The following is a 20,730-nucleotide window of genomic DNA, read 5'->3' as shown; positions in this document are numbered from 1 at the left end:
ACTGCAGATAGAAAATGAGAATTATTTAGTGACAGCGTCTCCTCTGTGCTTGGGATGGTATTGCTTTGCAATTTTGGAGCGCTGAAGGTGTCCCCTAACTACACATGCATGATAAGAGATATGTACTTACAGAAGGCATACCACATCCTTGTGGTAACTCATTACTTCAGCTTAGATATAATACACACATACTGTAAATAAATACATATACTGTATATAGTAAATGTGTGTTCAGTTTTCATGTAAAAGAGGCAATGGCAAGGCCACTGTAAATATGAAGAGTTCAGACTAGTTCAGATTCTTTTTGGAATGTGTGGGCCATAGAAAAGTGGCTTTTCGAACTGTATTTTTGCTCACTTATTCAATGCTTTGTTGTTAAATTCTTCATGTGTTTTTTAAGTTTTATAAAATTCCAGCACGATGATGATGCATTGAAAAGAAGAATTCCTACTGATCCCATTTTTTCTGAGGTTGCTAAGGAGGCTCTTGCTTGCATTGAACTTTTTTCAGCAGTTCTTTGTTAACTACCTTTGAAGGCGTGCACTTTTAAATGTCCCATTCATTATACTGCACACATTGGTAGCCAACATTATCAAGCACCAGTTTATGGAAAAAAAGAAAAGAGATGCTGTAGTTTCAATAAATTCCTTAAAATGTTCCAATTAATTTCTAAGCACAATTAAACTAGAAGGTGATCATCAAAGGTACAGACTTTTTCATCCAAGCATATACACAAAGTCAAAAAGCAAATGTTAAGAATAGAAAAGTTATCAACTGCATTTGTTTTTTTGATGCTTGGAACAATGCCACTTTTTCACATTCTCTTGCCTATATTATAATTGCTCATGGGCACACAGGCTCTCAGGAATACAAAAAGATGGTCTTTTCACAACCTATCATCCACAAAGCCTTCAGACATAGTACTTCCTCAGAGCTTTACTCTCTTCTGCCCGAAGGTTTAACTTAGGCTGTGGCTTACATAAGCCTGCATGACTTTATTCATAACAATACATAGTACACATTTAAAGTATTGCATATTATCTCTTTATATATACAATCCAACATCTGTCTGTCAGTATGTCTGTCCGCTTTTTGCAAGAGAACTACTCAATGCATTTAGATCGGGTTTTTTTCTATAATTTTCTTGAACATTCCAGTTGATTTTGCAGCCTCTGTAATCATGCTAAGTATCATAGTTCGCTTGCGGTACCGATTTATTTGTGCGAATTCAAGAGACACGCAGCAGGCTGAGGGGAGGAGGGCAGGGCCTTCCTCACTCACGCACCAGCCTCGTGGCATACCTTACCTCCTTTTAGCTAGCAAATGAGAGAACGACTTAATGGATTTAGATCATTTTTTTTCTAGAATTTGCTTGAACATTCCAGGTGATTTTGTGACTTCTCTCATTGTGCTAAGCATCATAGTTCACTTGTAGGAATGATATATTTGTGCTAATCCGAGACAGAGGCTGAGGGCCAAGGGGAGGGGGAGCGTGACTTCAGGATTGGGGAGCTGGACAGAGCCCTCCTCACTGCCCTGTTTCACTACTACGTGGGTGGAGCAGCAGGGGACGGCTAGTAATTAATATTTTAGTAAACATTATTCAGTCTTTCATAAAGTATGCTGTTAATGTGAGTCAAGTATATGTACAGTGCAGGACAAAACATTATAAGAAATGAGCTGAAATACACCATTCAATTTTTGTTTAGGCTACTAAAACAAATGAATCAGCAGATTACCTGTGGCTGTCAATGTGTTATAGATTTGACTTTTAATAAAGAATCACTTGAGAAGAACAGAGTTGCCATGGGATCTTTAGCATCCTTAGTAATGGCAAGCTGCTGTATACTTTCAATGTTCTGAAGAAAAGATCAAGGTTCTCATTTGAGGGTTCTTCCTATTTCATATTGAAGAAAAATTAAATCAAACAAATCTTCTGGAAGCATAATTGACTTCATGAAATAGACCTTTGAAGAAAGAATTCACAGGAAAATCATTATTTCTGTATCTCTTCAACTAAGCAAGAAAAAGAAGAAACAAGTAACCACAAGCACACTTCACAATGTGAAGGAAACACATAAAAGCAGCTTAAAAATGGTACTTGTAAAGATTCAGGGCCAGGGAAAACAACTCTGGGTCCACCAAGAAAAAGCAAGAAATAAAACTAAAACACAATAGCAACACTCTAATGACATTATAGGAGTTTTAGCTAGGCTTTAAAAAGAAAGGTAGAAACAGAGTGACACAGTGGTTAGTGATGTTGTCATAGTCGCTGCAAGGACCTAAGTTCAGGTTCTCACTCTGTTATTGCTTATGTAAAGTCTACACATTCCTCATGTATTCAAAGGATGTGTATGCTGAAGCTGATAGGCAACTCTAGACTTGCCGTGTAATGGTATATGCATGAATGAGTTTTGTAATGAACTGACATTATATCAGGGGTTTGAGACCCCTCTTCTACGTAGTGCTGGAATACATATAATATGCTAGACATGTCCTTAGAGAACTAATGATACAGGTTTTTACTTCTGGTCTAAAAATATGAACAATAAACAAAATGAAAATGCACTTCATGTCTCTCTTTTACTACAGGTTTCAATATCCGATGTAACTGTAAATTTTACATAGTAGCCAGCAATACTACAGCACAGTTGGAACCTAACAAGTGCCCCATTTACCATCCTGCACCTGGCAAATGCCCCTTTACATAAGAACTAAGCCACATAAGAAATTTGTCAAATGAGAGGAGACCATTTAGTCCATCAGGCTTGTTGGTTTAGTTAATATTTATGGTGTCCCACTATCTCATCCAGACACTTCTTAAAGGTTTTAAGGGTTTCAGCTTCAATTACTTGTCTTGGCAGTTTGTTCTAGAGTCTCACAACTCTGCATAGGAGTCTGGCTTCAGTTCTAAATGCACTTGCCCTTAATTTTCACTTGTGTCCTCAAGTACGTGATTCACTGTTTAATTGAAAGAATTCTGATGGATCTACTTTATTGATGACTTTGAGAAGTTTGAAGACTTGGATTAGGTCGCCACATAGTCTCCTCTGCTCAAGACCTAAACTGATTTAATTCTCTGAGCCTGTCAGAACAGGACATGTTTTTAAGTGATGAGATGAACTTGGTTGGTCTCATCTGCACAGCTTCAAGTGCTGCTATTTACTAACAAAATCTTCTCCTGTCTCCATCTCTACATGAGGTAGTATGACAACTGGCAACACCTAATAACCTGAGATTTTTCCACAATCATGCATCACCTCCAACAATGGTTGTGATTAGCTTAATCTATATATACAAGAGTCAATACATGTGTGTGTGTGTGAATGTATGTATGTACTAGCATCACTTCCAAATGGCTGGAGCGATTGTCAAGAAACTTGGTACATGTGTTTCTCATTGGTCGACTAAAAATATTGTAGGATGAAATCAACCTAACCCACCCCCTTCTGGGTAGGGTGGTGGGTGATCTTACAGTCTTGTATGCATGTTATCATCCAGTTCACCCTCAGAACAACCACCAGAGGGCGAACTGGAGGTGACTGCCAGCATTCTTTATGTTTGAGCAGCACTGCGCCCCTGTTGCTTTTGAAATTAAATTGAGTTTGCATTAACTGGATGATAACATACAGTACATACAAGACTGCAAGGCAAGCACATTAGTGAGTCTTCATTGTTTGTTCATTTATTTTTATTTTTAAAGTTGTGTTTTTTTTAATTATATTTTTCTCAACAATTAAAAAAAACACTTTATTTTCCTCCCTTGCAACGCTGGGTATTTCAGCTAGTCCTATAATAATATAAAATATAAGGGGAACAGATATATTAACATAATACTGCTTTATGATATAAACAATGTAAAATATTTCCTCAAATGCCCTTTTTTGAAATGACTGATAGTTTGGCTGTTATTTATTTTCCTCCTTAGATTCACTCACAGACACATACATTACACTAGAACAATTTATCTGTAATATGGAACCATTCTTATCTATCTATCTATCTATCTATCTATCTATCTATCTATCTATCTATCTATCTATCTATCTACTATCTATCTATCTATTCTATCTATCTATCTATCTATCTATCTATCTATCTATTACATTGCCTTAATCTAGCTTTTAAAAGACTGTCACATCTTCCTATGTTTCTGTACAATAGTTGAATAACTAAACACACACGCACATTGAGTATTATGTATTTGTGAATCTATATCAATATCTTTTCACTCTGTAAATTAGATTCCCATGTAAATATATTACTGCTGGGCATGACAATTATATGAGGAAATTATTTTTCTTCAGCTAACCTATCATCAGTAGAGCAATTTAAATACTTTGTGATTGAATGTGACAAACCTAGAATTCACATTTGAAAGGCACAATTAATTTTGCACATAAATAAAGCAAAATTCAACTGTTTTGCTCTGAGCAGTGTGGTCTTGGAACACTGAAATGAACAAGGTAGCCAGTGTACGCTGAGTCTTTGACTTGCCATGTGACCTTTAGAGATCCCCCCATCGGCCAGTGGTGCAAACCTTAATAAAAATGCATTATTATAGCTCTGTACACATCAAGCACTTTGAGATGCTGTTCACAACTGAAGGCCACCATCTGACATAAAATATACTTGTTTTGATTTCTCTAGCAATTTGATGTATAAAAATTCTAAAAAAAGAGAATGGGGTAATGTTAATCATGGTAAATTCTGCTACAGTATTAACAGGATTCTAAGTATTAAAGATATTTTTTTAGCTCTATGCAAAAATGTTCAGGCAAAATATTAAAATATAGTTTTCAAATAAACTACTGTAAGCAGTTTGTATTTTCCTGCCTCTTTAGTATATAACATTAGTGCAAAAGTTCTTTTTATTAGAATAAATGTTTATATTTTCATCAAATGAAGTAATTAAAACCAGCATAATGTAATAAACTCTGCTTTTTGTGCTGGTGCTGTATGTGTATAGCCTTTTTAACCAAAAAACAATAAACCAGTTCTGATTTTCATTTTCCTAAATAATACAGTAAGTGAGCTTTCATCTCAGCAAGTGCTGGGTACTTCTATTATAACGTACGTACATTATTTATTGCTGTATGACTGTTGAGAATCAGGAAAATGAGGGGTGTTGCTAACACATTAACACATGACTCAGAATGTACTGTAACTGCAACACTTACTGTTTATTGACAATTTGTGAAATCTCTGTAGACAAACATAGTTTTGTATTCACAGATTTATTTACTTTTAAAATCACAAAATAAATCTGGCTGTCCATTTTCATTAAATAAAAGACAGTAAATGAAAAATACACTTACAAAAATGAATAGATCTTAAAAGCCCCGCTGCCTGGTGAAGATATTTTTTAATTTTCTTTTCCCAATATTAAATAGTATATTCAAAATTATACCTTTAAGAGTTATAATGTATTGTTACGTTTTGTTAAGGTGTCCCTCCATAGGAAGAAACATTTTTTCCTCATTTACAATTTATGTGTCTGCTATATGGGTAACGTTTTGTGAACACCTGACCATTACACATTTATTGGAGATCCCATTCCAAAATCATACAATTAATTTGGAGTTTCCCCGCTCCCACCAGCCCCTTTTGCAGCTATAACATCCTACAATCTTTTAGGAAGGCTTTCCACAGGATTTTGGAGTGTGTCTATGGGAATTTGTACCCACTTGGCAAAAAGAGCCTTTATGAGGTCAGTTATTGATGTTGGATGAGAAGTCCTGGCTCTCAATCTGCACTGTAATTCACCCCAAAGGCGTTTAGTAGTGCTGAAGTCAAGCCTCTTTGCAGAGTTCCTCTGTGTCTTTATGGACCTGGCTTTATCATGCTAAACTGTTTCCACAAAGTTGAAAGTGCACGATTGTTAGGAACGTCTTTGTTTGCTGTAGCATTGTCCATGTCAAGTTTGAATATGCTCTCTGTTTCTGTATTGATCTTCCTCATTGTATGTCAGTTTTACTACAAAATTATCAAAGACTTTTAAGTTAGGCTAATTGGTGACTCTAAAGTGACCCTATGTGGTTATGAATGTGTACTTGTGTGTGTGTGTGTGTGTGTGTGTGTGTGTGCGTGTGTGTGTGTGTGTGATTGAGCTCTGCAAAGTACTGGTGGCCTGTCTGCAGCTGGTTCCTGTTTTGTGTCTGATGCTTCAAGGATGGGTTCTAGTCATTTGCTGCCCTGAAATGGATTAGGTGGGCTTGATAATATTACTTTATGCTGTTGTATTATTTAGGACCTCGGCACAGCTGTGGTAGCACAGTGGTTAGTTTTGCTGTGCCACGTATCCTGGGCATAAATTCAATGCCTGGTCGTTGTCTGCATTGAAACTGCACAATCCTTAAATTGTCTATATTGTTTTCTTTAAGGTACTGTGTTTTTCCTCCCAAACCCTTAGAAATGCAAGTAATATATTAGGCCAGTTCCAAAATGGCCAACCCTGTTTGGGCAATGGACACATTAGTGGTGTGGCACTCTGTCCACAGATCATCCCTGTCTATTGCCCTGTTAGAATAGGTTCTGTCCCCATCACCTTAATTTGGATTAAGTGTGTTTGAGAATGCTATGTAATTTATAAGCCTGTAAAGAAACAAACCATTATCAAGAAGTAGAATTTTAACAAATACAAAAAAAACAAGATAAATAGAGTAAGAGCCACATGTGGAGTCATGTGTCCTAATCAGTGTGATGATGGTACACTGATCGATTCATCTCAATTCCAGTTTATCCTAAAGAGTGCTGCAAGAGACGTCATTGAGTAGAACTCAATTAACCCTGATGATCTGTAGTGGAAGTCTTTTATAGTGGGGCCACTGAGAGAAGCAGAGATGCAATCTGAAAACTGGTGTCATTTGAGATAACACCTTGGTCTCTTTCATGAGTTCATTTCACTTCACTTTAAGTAATAATCACACCAAACATATACATAAAGGCACAATAGATAGATAGATAGATAGTGTGGTGCCCGGCGGGCGTTCATGGCCAGGACTTAAGGGGTGATTGGTGCTGAGGCACTGGGTATGTGCACTATATATTGTATAAATAAACACATGTGTGGTAAAACCATCATGTCTGCCTGTCTGTGTCTGGGCTGTTCCCCACAATAGATAGATAGATAGATAGATAGATAGATAGATAAGAAGATAGATAGATAGATATATAGATAGATAGATAGATAGATATCTAGATAGATAGATAGATAGATAGATAGATAGATGCAGGTTCCTTGTAGCAGTCTGTAAAAAGTACATGCATAGAAAGATTTCAATTTTCTTTTCATACAACAAGGTTCCAGTTTGAGTTCATTGTATAAAATAGTACAGACAAAGCTACTTTACTGAATATTTTTCATACATGCTTCACCGTCCAATTTAGCGGAAGCAAATCTTGAGGAAAATCTCTCCTGGGGTGAGTCATGTATTATAAATACTACTTCCTAGATCTATGCTACATTTGCTCAACCTCGTGCTCGATAGCAGCAATATCATTTATTCCTTTTTGTGCTAGGAAACACAGCATTTTCCAGTTCATAATGTTTCACTCCTTTGTAATGCACGGTTGAAGTCATTTAAATAAAGCAACAATGATTTATTATCAGCATGCAATTATATTTTTATTCAAGGAAGAGACTAGTCTTTGTTTTCACAGTAAAAAAGGTTAAAATACATTTTTTAAGTTTCACCAGGATGAGCAATTTCATCAGATACTGTAATTCATAAATATTCGAACTACACATTCTATTTTAATAATCTCCCTTGACTTGTATTTCCCATACATCATGTTATATAATCTAACATTTACTGGCCTTCTTGATCACTTCTGTACATTGTCTAGATGTAGATAATGATGAGTCCACTATGATTCCCAGGTCCTTCTCATAATGTGCACTTCCAATTTTCAGAGCTCCCATTTTTTCTTAATGTTATGATTTCTGTTAATTTTAAATTAATTACTATAAATAACCTAATATTATATATTGAAAAATAGGTTATGGCTGTGGTTGGCTGGCGCCCTGCCCGGGGTTTGTTCCTGCCTTGAGCCCTGTGCCTAGCTGGGATTGGCTCCAGCAGACCCCCGTGACCCTGTGTTCGGATTCAGCGGGTTGGAAAATGGCATGGATGGATGGATAGTTAACATCAGGAATAAAAGCACATACAGGATCCTCTGTACTCATTACAGCCCCAGTGCACTGTCTCACCCAGCTCACCTGCACAGGTTTACTCAGATGGGATGGACGATGACTGACTGACTGAGGTTATAGGGGTTGTAGAACCCAATTTTGGCATCAGTTTTGATTAAGATCTTTTTTTAATAGCTAAATATTTTTCACATCTTGTTTTAAGGCCATTTTTATTGTCTCTGTGCATTGCTATTTTAAAACATTTTAATTGTTATGCAACAACCCTCAAAGCTGCATGCAGCTGACATCTTCACCATAACAGAATAAAAGGTCAGTACGATGCACTTCTCAGTCATCAAGATTGAAGATACTTCAATAGAAATCTGCATGTTGCCTTCTTATTTAGTATTTTGGACCCTTTTTTTTCTGGCTTCAACTTTGATTCTCAGTATTGAACTTTTCTGTAGTATATCTGACATTCCTTCTCCTTGTCACCTATATTAATGTAGTTTAGCTTACGTTTCCTATGAAAACACATTACAGTAATACCTTATATTTATTTGTATTAAATTTCATCTGCCACTGACCTGCTGAAGCCCATATTCTGTCCAAGTCCCTCTATAACAATTTACCTGATTCTAAAATATCTTCCCTTCTACCCAGTTTGGTATTATCTGAAAACTTTACCAGCTCGATGGTTATTTTCCTATCAATAAAAAAGCACTGATAGCACTGACCCCTGAGGGACACAATTTTTAATATCACCTAATTCTGAATATTCAAGACAGTTTTGTACCCACCTACACACAGCATCCTGAAACTCCTCTGTGGTACTTTATTCAACAGGAGTTTTTCTTTTGTACCACACTAGCACACAGGTAGGAACTGGCAAACATTGTGCTCCGGCTCCATCTTCAGCTTAAAAAGAACCCAAAGTCTTCTTCCTCAAGTGGGTTCAGTGGCTCGGAAGCAGCGGCCGGGGCAGATATGGTCTGGGAAGAGAGGACAGAGGACAGGGGTGAACAGTTGGGCTACCCGGGGGCTTGGTCTTTTCTATGTTCTAAGCATTGTATGAGAAGCGCATGTTACGTGATAAGGGAGGAAAGCCGCAGCTTTCCAGTTAAGGACCCAGTTAAAAGTGTGTTTGTTTCCCCGTTGAAATACTGTCCAAGGAGGGTATTTTCGAAGTGCAGCAGTGTTTCTTTGCCATTCGTTTACTGTGTAGGCAGAAAGTCAGCTTGCAACTAAAAGGAGCATCAGCGTGCAGCAGCCGGGAGAAACATGGTAGGAAAACGAAGCAGAGGAGCCATCGTCTTCAGCAACTGCTGCAGAGGCCGATTCGCCCGGGACACTGGTCACAATATGTACCACAACCTGCTTAAGCCCTCTAAGATAATAATGTTGAGCTGCTTCTTCTTGAAATCTCAACATGCCTGAACCTGAGACCATAGGTCACCACAGATCTACTACAAAATTAATAAAACTGATGTTGTTGTACCAATGCCTTGATCAGTCTTAAAAACACTTCTACCCCTGACTCATGAATAAGACCCAAAGGTACTTGAACTCGTCCCCCTAGGGGTAGCTGTGCTCCCCTTAAGTCCAGTGTACATATTGTACTTCAGATTTGGAGGTGGCATTCTTATCCCCATGTACTTCATATACATAATTTAATTTTTGTGTTTTATAGTGTGTATAGAGCACACAGAATATGTGTGAATATGACATAACATTATTAAACTCACATAATCCAATTTTGGGTCACAGGGGAAGACACATTCACAAACCACACACACACACACACACATTCACACCCATTTGCATAGGTAGAAATTTAAATCCCACTCAATCTAACATGCACATCTTTCGGATGAGAGAGAAAAACCTAAATACCCAAAGAAACACCACACAGACACGGGAAGAAGAAGCAAATACCAAACATCAATCAGACCAATGACTTCCATCAGAGCTGAACTCAGGCTGCTGTAGCAACTCTAACAGAAGTCTGACACCATACATGAATATAAAATAAACTGTGTTAAAAGAGTAAAATTAAATGAAGATTTTTATTCTGTGATGGTGGACATATGTTTTGTTAGTAAGACTAAACTATAATGTTTAGGTTTATCCACACGTAAGACATCTGAAATTACATTTAGGTTATCAATGCACCCATTTCACATTTGAAAGGAAAAGGTCACATGCAGTGCTTATGGTGGCAGGCTCTAATGACAACAATTAATAACTGTGGCATTTGAGCACATGGTTCCCTAGACAAAGTGTACCTGAGGCCAAGTTCCTGCACCCTAGCGTGATACCTGCAGCCTTTTGAATCCCCTTCTAAATGGTGCTAATTCTGCTTTTTTTACAGGCAGAGATCTCAATGCACGTCTGTTTGTATACTGAATGCATGCTCATCACTTGACAGCAAACAGCATGGAAGTTGTCTGAAATAAGATAAAGCAAATAGCACATTAAATTAAGTTAATCAAGTGTAAGATCCACGAGGTTCAACAAAAGCAAAGAAAAAAACTAGATTATTGTAGTCCAGTCTAATTAGAAAACTACTGAGATTAATTACAGAAAAGCAGGGAACCTTTAGTGTGAGTGATTAAAACTTAGGTTATTAAAATCACAGTGTGTGCCAGAGGCACCTTCAGGAGAAGTCATCTTATAAGTCTTCACCTTGCAAATAATATTCTTAGAAATTAGTGATGTACAAAGGCAGGACTACTTTGTGTGTATCAGCATGATGCCAGCCAGTCTACCAGATTTTCAGCCCTCTCATAAAAGCTCTTGCTCTTTCAAATAATCTCATTTACAATGCCTAGATAATCCAAATTGTGATTACTCTTCTAATGTGTCACTTTCATTTTATGCATACTCACTCAGTAATAATGTACTATTTTCTGACTTGCTCAATACTGATTTGTATATGCTTTTGATAGAAAAGGTTTGCTGGACAACAGGTTCAGCATGCATTAAAGATAAGCACCTCCTCAATAGTGATATGTAATGATCTTTAACTTGGGGGTAAGTGAATGACTTAGAATACAGTGGACAGGAAAACTATTCTTGAGTATGGTCTTTGTAAAGAAGTAAGTAAAATAACCCTCACTAATGTGAACGAGGATAAGCGTAGTGTAAAAATATCAATAGACAGATAGATAGATAGATAGATAGATAGATAGATAGATAGATAGATAGATAGATAGATAGATAGATAGATAGATAGATAGATAGATAGATAGATAGATAGATAGATAGATAGATAGATAGATAGATAGATAGATAGATAGATAAAATGTATTAAGCCTTTTGAATTTTGGGCTTCTTACTGTTCCAAAACCCTGTTACATAACTGCTTTGAATTTCTCACTCTTCAAAGTCTATTCATTATCTGTTTTAACATTTTAATCCAGAATGAAGACCTAACTGTTGTGTTTGACTTTACAATTTTCAACAATTTATTTTCAACATTGTGCTGCAACAGTCCCCATTATTTGCTTTCATAGTAATGACACCACTCTTCTGTATGCCAGTTTGGACTGTATACTAAAATATATGAAGGACTTCAAAGGACAGATTGGAAAAATCTGTAGAATAAATGTACTGTAAATTGTCCCTCTATGAGTGAGTGAGGATGATGTGTGCGTTAAAGCGCGTTCTGATGTGTCCTAGTTGGAACTCGTTTGTCTGAGACCCATGCTTCTAAAGCTCCAAATCCCTTTGAGTAAATGATACACAGTCCATATACACATATTGGTATGGACACAGTAGTCAGTGCTGCTGCTCCACTGCTCCTGATTACCTGGGCTCAGCATTCAGCAGGGTCAGTAACTCTTCTAAGCATCATTGTGTCCTCAAGAGACATATCCAAACCCCAAATGATAACAAGGAGGCTAATGTATACAAAAGGAAAATGTTAATTTGGAAATTAAATTAAATAAAAGGGTAAAGGATTATTAAAGGTACACAATACAAAATGCACAAAAATTCATAACCATAACAATAACAATAATATTATTAATAATAATAATAATATTTCTGGTCCTTCTTCTGCTCACATCTTTGTGTCTTTCCCCTCATTTCACTTTTCTCTATGTCTCACAGGCATCTCTACCTGTAGCCATTCTATGCTTACCACTAGCACTTCTCTTGAATCCTTGTTCAAAAAAGGACTGTGCTCTGGCCAACAACTATATTCAGGGATATCCTGAAAATAACGTGTGTCTGGTCAAGAATGGCCTCTTCCCCCAAGATGACCCCTAAGATTCACAAGCCTCAGCCACCAATACATCTCAGTTTGCCAGTCCACTATAATGGATACCAGAGATCCATGTAAAACATAAAGGATGGACACCTATTGAAGTGGTACACTACTACATTTTCTGTTATCCCTCACTGTCTTTTCTCTAAATCAATACCTAAGCTACCCTCTATTTCCCTACATTACTGGGTCATCAAACCCATTTAATCCACTAACATCTAGGAGAACAAACCACTTTTCCATCCAAAATAAACTATCTACCATTTTTTACAGATGTCCTTAATTGGGGTACTGTTCCTGATTATAGGACACATCTTTATTTCATTGATCAATTTTTGTTATAAAATTAAAAAGTAGAATATGCAGTTACATAAATGTAAAATAAAATACATAAAAAATAGAAATCCCATATCACCAAATACAAAGCACAGCCATGGTGTGATCTAGATATTTAGATAATAATATGAGGTCATTTTAGTCCTGATGCAAGATATTGCAGAATTCTAAATATTTTTTTGACTCTCCCATTGATTCCCCATGGCTAATAATTTAAGAAGAAAACATTTATAAAGAGTAATTCCACAGAGGGCGGCATGGTGGCGCAGTGGTAGCGCTGCTGCCTCGCAGTAAGGAGACCTGGGTTCGCTTCCCGGGTCCTCCCTGTGTGGAGTTTGCATGTTCTCCCCGTGTCTGCGTGGGTTTTCTCCGGGTACTCCGGTTTCCTCCCACAGTCCAAAGACATGCAGGTTAGGTGGATTGGCGATTCTAAATTGGCCCCTAGTGTGTGCTTGGTGTGTGGGTGTGTTTGTGTGTGTGTGTCCTGCGGTGGGTTGGCACCCTGCCCAGGATTGGTTTCCTGCCTTGTGCCCTGTGTTGGCTGGGATTGGCTCCAGCAGACCCCCGTTGACCCTGTGTTCGGATTCAGCGGGTTGGAAAATGGATGGATGGATGGATAATTCCACAGATTTAGAATAAAGAATGTGTGTCTCTCTCAGCAGGATGCAAGAACTAATTTAACAGCTAAAGTGGCCAATGTAAGGATTTTCTGATGAAGGGATGCAAGAGAGAGAAGGAAAGGTCTGACAGGAGATACTGTATATATTAGGAGAGAAAGGATTGTCAGCAGACTTGATTGAGCAAAGAAAAAAGGAAGCATGGGGCCAGTATTGAGACATGGAAGGGCAGAGGACATGCCTTTTTAGTGGTTACCCATCTTCCTTGGCATGACTGTCCAACTCGCCCCCCTACAGTACATTCTACCAGAGTGTTCTGCACTATGAACAGCTACCAGTGTCTCTGATCTTACTAGGTCTCCAGGAAATACTGTATAGAATTTGAACAGTCTCCTTGTGTCTGTGGGAGATTGCCCCAAAAGATCTGAGTGTCTGATTAATTAGTAGATCTAAACTGGCAATATATGAGTGAGTGTAGAGACAGTCCATTCAGGGCTGGCCCACCAATACGACCCTATAAAAGAAAATGCAGGTTCAGAAAAGAGATGCTTGAATATAGCATGAAGTTTTATTTTTGTTTTAATATTATATTAGTAAATGTGTTACAGTGTTCTGAGTAGGTCTAATGTAATATGTGTTATTTTGAAATAAACTGCAAAATCAAAGCAGGCTCATGAATTAGCTGGATTTAAAATATCAGAATATAAATGAATAAAGTCACCCATCACCTACAGTAGGTTTGCTGAGATCTTTCCAATTCCATGGTTTACTTCTCTACAAACTAGACTGAGTGAGCCTTGTTCGGCAGTGTGGCCTACAGACTACATTTCACTGGACACCATTTGGATGCAAATCTCACCGAGAACTCATTTGCTGACCCTAACCCACATGAGCTCACTTTCTATTTGTTTCTTTGTGGCGACGCTGCTATGCGGAAAACACAAAATGTTCCAGAACCATAGAAGGCACTAGATAAAATAAAGCTTGTTAGTGGTACCACTGCTGAATAAAAGCAGCACTGATACATGAAACACTCAATGCAGCTCCCATCACAGCTCTCTGTGACTGGCCTTAACAGTCACTGCCTCTGCGGCTTGCAGATACATTATGTAGATTAAACCATTGCAGCAGCACACTGGAGTGTCTATAACTACAGCACTTTGTTTTCTTAAATAATTAACAAGCATTGTTGATTTACTGTCTAAAGCTATGCTCCTACTTCATCGCAAGAGATGGGCAGCTGGCAAGGATATGGTTGATGGCCCCAGACCCTTAAGTGTGAACAGAACATTAAAATTTAAAAGCGGTGCATTAGGAGGCCTGCAAACAAGCTCCTAGTAAACAGAACAAATACCAACGGCAACACAATGATAGTGCTGAATTACTAAAACAAGCTCTTTTAAGGCAATGATAATTTGGGTAGATTTTGCAACCAGCATGCCCTCTGATGGAACATGCAAATTAGCATACAGTACCTCAGACCAGTCGTAAGTTCCAATGGGGTGGACTCACAGTGACAAAAGAGTGATCTTTCATGTCTGGCCGGGTCTTTGTTTACGCAATACAAGAGCAATGGGACCATAATCCATTAATTAGTCCTCAGACAGTATTTACTTTATTAACATACAGACACTTTATCGTCCTTTTCTTAACGCTGAAAAGAAAGCAGCATTTTTCACAAAAGAAAAAGAGCCCCCAATTAATTGAATTAGTCTTTACTTGAGTGAGAGTTGACACATTGTCTTACACAGGCTAGGTCACCTGCCAAGGGGAATTTATAAAAGAAATAATTGACGACTGTAATGATTAGCAATCACTTCTTATTCTTCAGGTTAGTGACAAAATTAGGTTTGGCTTGATATTTTTGGCAATTTTTTTCCCTTATTGCAATCATGACCATTAGCCTTTCAAGGAGGCTGACATTTAGAAAATGACCTAATAAAAAAATAATAATAAAAAAGTCATTTTTTTAGACAGCATAATTAGAAAAATTCTAAATTTACTTCATCTTTCACTTCTGTTTCTTGAGGCATTTTATGAAAACATCATCCCACAGTTTTGATAACAAAAGAATAAAATGCAGTTATGGGAAAGTGTTTTGTTGCAGGGTTCTGTTTAGTGATGCTTTGATTTATGGCTCTTATTGACTGTAAAGAAGTTTAAAATTAAGAGTAACGCATAATCTGTTATTGCTTTAGAGTGCCAGTGTGTTTCCTGGGAGCAGTGGGTGCAAGACAAGAGCCCAATCTCTGAAAACTGCAGGGTCATCATCATGTGTAATTCAAGAGGAATTCAATGTTTCCAGCATATTAATGATACTTTGTATGACAGAATCAATGGTAACTGGTTGTACTTCACCTCTCTGAGGTATTTGGTTTAAGATCCATGGGTGGCTGAATGAATTATCTTACACTATGAAATGCCTATAAATGAGCCTCTATGTACTTTATCAGCTCACAGGACTATTTAGCAGGTACTTATAGGGTAAGAACCTCCATGTTCATTAAGAAAGTATAATGTCATAAATGAATGATTAATGACGATAGAATAAGCTTGTATTGCAATTAGACTAACAACCTAAGTTTATGAATTATCTGTATTAATTCTGTACTTTCACATTGTTTGGGTTTCCTGAAATTCATTTGGAAATTGTGAATCTTTCCAAAACAAAATACAAGGTGCATGGAAGGAGAGACGGTCAACTACTCAACTTAATATGCTAATGGACAAGACTCTGAATGAACGATTGTTTTTACATTGTCGAGGAACCATTCTTCATGCGGAAGAAGCTTATGTAAAACGTAATGCCTTATGAAGAGAAGTATTGGGGTTGGTGACAGTCTTCTTTGATATACTGTACATCACTTTAGTGACAGATTAGCAAACTATAATTTAGCCAATCATGTAATATCATGATATGTGTCACCCCCAGCATAAAAAAACATGTATAACTCATATCCCTTGAAGTGGACTTGGTTTGGTATACTGAAATTCTGGCTTTTAACTATTTTATGAGGGTGGATAATTTAACCATCTCATAACAGATCTCAGAAAAATTGCACCCACACGTGAGAACCCCAGAAACACAAAACACCTTGTCATAAAACTATGAATAGGCAAGAGCAATCGTCTTATTTTATAGAAGCACCAATATCACTTCCAAAATAAAGTGATACATCAATCCATCTTTGGATATACTGGTAAGGGAAACATTAAGTCCAAGGTTGGGACCCAGATAGGGCACCAGTCTACTGTAGGGAATATCCACTTTAATAAAAGGATATGTGTCTATGTGTGTGTGTATGTTTACTTGCTAGCGTTAGGAAGAAAAAACATTAAAAATAGGCAAAACGTAGAAGAAAGGTGAAACAATCACAAATTATAATGAAAGTACCAAATTAGGGGGTAATAATAAAGAAATTGGGCTAATTGGTTTGTTCTGTTGTCTGACTTTATATGCCAGCAACAGTGGCCCAGTAGCAACTTTCTTGCCCCTACTTGGACTACATTAATGAGGTTTATAGTTGTAATGCTAATGACTAATAACTTTGCATGATGGGTAATGGATAAGTAAAAATAATGATAAATCGACGCGCACATCAGGAAACCTAAATCCCCAACGTGACTAGGCTAAACTCACTAAAGCAGGCCAATACAGAATGTTGCAATGTCTGCAGTTTTCAAGTGCAACCAATTGTTTAATTATAGGCTAACTTTACCTTTGAGTGTAAAATCCATTCTCAATTACACACCTTGTCTTTCTGATTATAAACTTAGTATCTGAGATTAAGACAGTTTCTGGTGTCCTGATAACCAAGAAGTCTTTACATGTTCCTTTCTAGCATACAAATTGTATTTTCTGTTCAGTGTACTTACTAATTTATGTGTAAAAATATTGTTTTCCTTTGATAATAACTAAATGAGATGAGTCATTAAGTCTATCAAATGAGCAGCAAAATTATTTGAAACTGCTGTAAACTGTTATCTGTTTGCAATATTTTACAAGGGATGTTCAAAAATGTTTCCGCACTTTTATTTTTTCGTTGGAAATGGTGAAGACGGGAGGAGTAGTAATTGGGCATTAAAAAGCTGGTACAACACTGGGGAAACTGCATTGCAAACGAAGGTGACTATGTAAAAAAAGTGATGTACTGTAATTTGTTTTTGACATTCTTAAAAAATGGAGATAAAAAGTGCGGAAACTTTTTGAACATCCCTCGTAGAAATTAGTGAGTAAACAGTGACTACTGTTATGATAAATATTAAAAGACATCAGCATCATTTTCAAACTGTCGTGCATCTAATATAACCACTTCACCTTCTGCACACTTTATTGTGTTGAAAATTTAAATATAAATGGAGAGAATTTGGGGGTTATTGACCATCAATCTGTGCTCATTAAACCCATAATGACAAAGTAAAAACAGGTTTACAGAAAGGTCTGCAAATGTGTTAAAACTCAGAAAATGAAGTCTCTCATTCCAATAAGTATTCAGACCCTTTCGCTGTGGCACTCCAAATTTGTGGTTAGGTGCATCCTGTTTGCTTTAATTTTCCTTAAAGTGTGCTGCCAGTGACAAATTGAATTGACTTGTCGTCGTTTAGAAGGGCACACACATGCGTCTAGAAGGTCCAAATCATGATGTCCAAGGAACTCTCTGTAGACCCCGTGATAAAATTGGTTGTGAGACATCGATCAGTGCAAGGGTGTACAACTACAGTAATCCCTCCTCCATCGCGGGGGTTTGCGTTCCAGAGCCACCCGCGAATAAAGAAAATCCGCGAAGTAGAAAACCATATGTTTATATGGTTATTTTTATATTGTCATGCTTTGGGCGTCACAGATGTTGCGCAGAAGACACAGTGATTGTGTGTAGAGAGACAGGAAGCGTTATTCAACACTGCAAACAAACATTTGTCTCTTTTTCAAAAGTTTTAAACTGTGCTCCATGACAAGACAGAGATGACAGTTCATCTCACAATAAAGAGAATGCAAACATATCTTCCTCTTCAAAGGAGTGCGTGTCAGGAGCACAGAATGTCACATAGATAGAGAATACAGATCTCTAGGGAAACAAATCAATAGGGCTGTTTGGCTTTTAAGTATGCGAAGCACGCTCGGCACAAAGCTGTTGAAGGCGGCAGCTCCCACCCCCTCTGTCAGGAGCAGGGAGAGGAGAGAGAGAGAGAGAGACAGAGAGAGACAGAGTTTGTTTTTCAGTCAAAAATCAAATACGTGCCCTTCGAGCTTTTAAGTATTGCGAAGCACCGTGCAGCATGTCGTTTCAGGAAGCAGGCTGCACAAAAGATAGCAACGTGAAGATAATCTTTCAGCTTTTTTAGACGAGCGTCCGTATCGTCTAGGTGTGCGAACAGGCCCCCCTGCTCAATCCCCATACGTCAGGATCACAGATAGTCAGCGCAAAAGAGAGAGAAAAGTAAGCAATCTAGCTTCTCAGCCATCTGCCAATAGCGTCCCTTGTATGAAATCAACTGGGCAAACCAACTGAGGAAGCAGTACCAGAAATTAAAAGACCCATTGTCCAGCAGAAATCCTCGAACCAGCAAAAAATCCGCGATATATATTTAAATATGCTTACATATAAAATCCGCGATGGAGATGAAGCCGCGAAAGGCGAAGCGCGATATAGCAAGGGATCACTGTGTATTTTTAAAGCTCTGAGTGTTCCCAGGAGCACAATGGCCTTAATAACTGCGAAACAGAAAGAAGTCTGGAATCACCAGGACTTAAACCTTATAGAACATATGGAAGCCATACAGTTGAAGATAGCAATTTAGAGACGCTTCTAATCCATTATAATAGAGCTTAAGAGTATCTCTCAGGAAGAATGTGAGAAGCTGCCCAAATCCATCTGTGGATAGCTTTGTAAAGAACTTACCTAAGATTTTTTTAGCTTTAATTGCTGCCAAAGGGGCTGCTACAAGATACTGAATAACATGTATAAAAACTTCATAAATTAGAGATTTCAGTGTTTGATGTTTAAATAATTTGCAAAACAGCTTTTCACTTCAACATTACAGGTTATTGAGTGTAGACTAAAGGGCAAAAATGACAAATGTATCTATTTAAAATGAAAAAAAAATGAAATATTCAATAAATTGAAGAGGTCTGAATATGTTCTGAATCCACTGTAATGCTTTTTCTTATACTTGTATGAGTTCAAACATGTACATTGCATAATGAATTTCCTGTTTCATAAAACCCATTAGAAATGGGTACAGATAAAACAGGACCATTAAGTTTCTTCACATTTTTCTGGTTAGCTGAGTATGGAAACAGCAATTTTTATTCCTTTGGCAAAAACTGCACACCCTAAAGCATTAAATGACTTTAGGACCAGTGGCATTAACTTCTCATATCATGAAATCCTTTGAGAAGATTAATTAAGAGACAACTAATTAACATAACTGAGGTTCTTCTAGACCCTTACCAATTTGCATAAAGAGCAAAGAAGGGTGCTGAGGATGCCACAGCCACACTTCTGAGTTTACTGTATGAGCACATGGAAGGATTGAAAAAACACTCAGGAATTGCTGTTTATTGCTTTTAGCACAATCCAGCTCCATATTTTAGTTAACAAACTGATGGATCAATTCTGTTTGGACACTAACTTGGTGGGGTGGATTCTGGACTTTTTAAGAAACAGAACACAAAGAGTAAGTGTTAATGGTTGTTTCTCTAATAACCTAAGTACATCTGTTGCTACTGGTCAAGGGAACTGCCTATCTGCTCTTTCTTTATCCAATATATAAAAGACTACAGAGGTTTACACAAGAATAGACATATCCCAAATTTGGTGAGCCTTTTACATGATAAGGAAGACAGCCATAAGCTTATAATTGATGAGTTTGTATAATGGTGTGATCACTCATATTTACAACTGAATATTTCTCAGACAAAAGATATGGCTTAGATTTTCAGGGTGGCCCCTACCATCCACTCTTGCAACTTTATACAAAAAGGGAGACAGTGGGGGTGGTAGAGCAATAGTTTTGTTATTGTAGTGTTAATAAATTCTAAAACACCTTCACAAACACTTTACTGAACTACCCACTAGACTGAGTGTGTTCTTAAGTAGGAATAACTATGAATTTAGTAAAATTTCCGTGACAAGTCATAGAGCCTCCCAGCTATCCTTCTCCTATACTGTAATTTCAGAGATTAATATTTAATTTCATGCAGTATAATATTGTTTATGTAGAGAGCTATGTATTTACATTTCTCTTTTTAATTGGTTCTTTCATCCATCCCATCATAGACCCACTTAACTACAATTCAGTGTCATACACAAATGGCACAAAGCTGATGCCAATCTGTGACATGCTGTGAATGCAGGGGGTGCTCTCGTATG

This window comes from Erpetoichthys calabaricus, chromosome 10 (genome assembly GCF_900747795.2).
Source record: "Erpetoichthys calabaricus chromosome 10, fErpCal1.3, whole genome shotgun sequence".
Taxonomy (NCBI): domain Eukaryota; kingdom Metazoa; phylum Chordata; class Cladistia; order Polypteriformes; family Polypteridae; genus Erpetoichthys; species Erpetoichthys calabaricus.
This window is presented reverse-complemented; position numbering follows the sequence as displayed.